The following is a 2,875-nucleotide window of genomic DNA, read 5'->3' as shown; positions in this document are numbered from 1 at the left end:
ATATATATACACGCACACACAAACACATATATGGAAACACCATAAAATTTCAACTAAATTTATTTTAATATGGGGCAGTAATTACGGCTTGAATTCTATGAGATATGGACTCGTACAAAACATATTAAGCAACACTAATAATAAATAGAAAACATAAAAATAAACAAGCTTTTGACTGTTTTATAGATATTTCTAAATTATGATGCTATGATGCTAGGTGCTTCCATTATTTTGTCCAACCCATATATATATATATATTTACACTATCACACTACTAGTAGCGGTAACTGAGTAGCCTAGAGGTCTATACCAACGCACTTTTCAAATTGGTTGAAATTAAACATTGAATCTGTATATACGAAATAATTGTGAGCAGTCTAAGGACCATCTCAGTAAATATTGTTCAACTCACATCTCTTATTTTTTATCTTTTATTTGTTTCAACCTTCTGGCCATGGCCATACTGGGACACCACCTTGAAGAATTCTAATCGATCGAATCGACCTCTGAACATTTTTTATACCCTGGTACTTATTCTATTATTGTCTTTTGCCGACCGCTAAGTTACGAGCACACAAACATATCAACACCGCCTGTCAAGCGGTAGTGGGGGATAAACACAAATACACACATACACACATACGACAGGCTTCTTTCAGTTTCCGTCTACCAAATTCATTCACAAGGCTTTGGTCTGTCCGATGCTATAGCACAAGACACTTGCCCAAGGTGCCATTTATTTAGAATGAACCCGGAACCATGTGGTTAGGAAGTAAACTTCTTACCACACATAAGAATACAAAGATATTAATGATTTTCATGTACAAAACGTAGCGATGATATTACTTTAGATCGTATTGTACGTAGGTGTGAAGCAAGCTTCTTACCACAGAGCCACGTTTACGCCTATGATCAACAAACTTTAAGAGTTCATTTATTTCATGAGATAGAAAATTTATTCCTGGATATGATACATATAATTACCTTTTACTACTTATTGCTTCCATCTTACAAACGTCCACCCTATTCGGTGATCATCATTTTATGCTATGGTAGTTCCTTTGATGACTAAACTTTTCATAGAGCATCGTGAAACAGAAAACATAGTGGCCTAGGTGAATGGAGAATAGCAACTGCTACCGCCCGCTTTATAACTACAGTTTGCCGCCAGTATCGACAAACTATGGAAGTGTCGTTATTTCATTTTCACTATGGCGCGTGAAAGCCCATCATACTCATGCTGAAAGCGAAGATGCATGGCTCAGATGGCAGGAGAAGTTAACAAAGCATTGTATAGGGAAACTGTATACTCCTCTCGGTAAAAAGTGGTATTACCAGCCACTGTAAATAGACCGGTAGCCGATTGTAAAGAGAGGGCTGAGAGTCGAAGAGTTGAGAGACGACAGTTCGAGTCGGTGTCTTGTGGAGCTATCAGCAATAGTAAGACAGAAGTTAGTGTATTACTATTCCGGTACGAAGAGATACAACGGTATCCGATGACTACTAAGTGTTGTGGATACTAGCGTAAAACAGCAACTACCATACAACGGCAGTCACACATCACACCAGTCGTAGGATCCCACTTTACAACAGTGGTGGTGAGGGAAAACGAATTTACGCGGAGTGAAAAAGATACATTCACGCGGAGAGTTTAAACTAATTTGCGTAGAAAATTAAATAACTCGACAAAAAAGAAACAAAAATCTTGTGCAAACTTACGAAAATCATAAAATATGGAAGACTTGTTAGCTGGGGTAGTTGAGTTGCAAAAATAGCAACAACAACAATTCAAGGAGCAATCAGAATAACACCAAGGATTGCAGCAGTAAGTGTTACAACTAATGAAGTTGATAACCGAATTTAGAATACATTTTCACCTGACCATGTAACGAATTTCATAAGCAAATTCAAATATGATCCCGAAGAAGGAGTCATCTTCGAGGCTTACTATCGAAGATTTCAACAAATGTTTGAAAAGGAATGTCAGGTATGCTATAAGGAAGAAAGAAAAGTTGAGTGATATAATAGGTTAGCTTGGGAAGTTAAGCAGCTGTGGTCGATGAAAAAGGTAGCAGTAGCACCAATAATTGTCGGAGACCTGGGAAGAGTGAGCTAAAATCTCGAGAAGTACGTGGAACAAATAGGGGCTGTAATAAGGGTGGAGCACTTTCAGAAAACACTGCTTGGAACCACTCGTATACTCCGGAAGATGCTTGAAAATAAAAGGTGTTACCTTAGTTCACTTGTAGTGAACAGGTGACACTGTAGCACATCTCCAGCGTTAGAAGCTATGCAAAGACAATAACAACAACAACAACAACAACAACAACAACAACAACAACAACAACAACAATAATAATAATAATAATAATAATAATAATAATAAGTCCCTCTTTTGTTTGGAGCTGTAGCACTGTCTGCCATTTGTTCATTGAGTGCCTTATGTATTTTATAATAATTGGTGCCACCTTGTTTATGGCTAGTGTTTCGAGAATAATAATGATAATAATAATAATAATAATAATAATAATAATAATAGTAATAATAATAATAATAATGATAATAATAATAATCCTTTCTACTAAAGGCACAAGGCCTGAAATTTGTGGGAAGGGACTAATCGACTACATGGGGGATTACTAATCGATTTGACTGGTACTTAATTTATCGACCCCGAACGAATGAAAGATAAAGCTGACCACGCCGGAATTTGAGCTCACAAAGTAGCGACGGGCGAAACACCGCTGAGCTTTTCGTCCAGCGTGCTAACGATTCTGCCAGCTCGTCGCCTTAATAATAATAATAATAATAATAATAATAATAATAATAATAATAATAATAATAATAATAATAATAATAATAATAATAATAATAA

The sequence above is a fragment of the Octopus bimaculoides genome, chromosome 17 (genome assembly GCF_001194135.2).
Source record: "Octopus bimaculoides isolate UCB-OBI-ISO-001 chromosome 17, ASM119413v2, whole genome shotgun sequence".
Classification (NCBI taxonomy): Eukaryota; Metazoa; Mollusca; class Cephalopoda; order Octopoda; family Octopodidae; genus Octopus; species Octopus bimaculoides.
Note: the sequence above shows the minus strand (reverse complement) of the source record.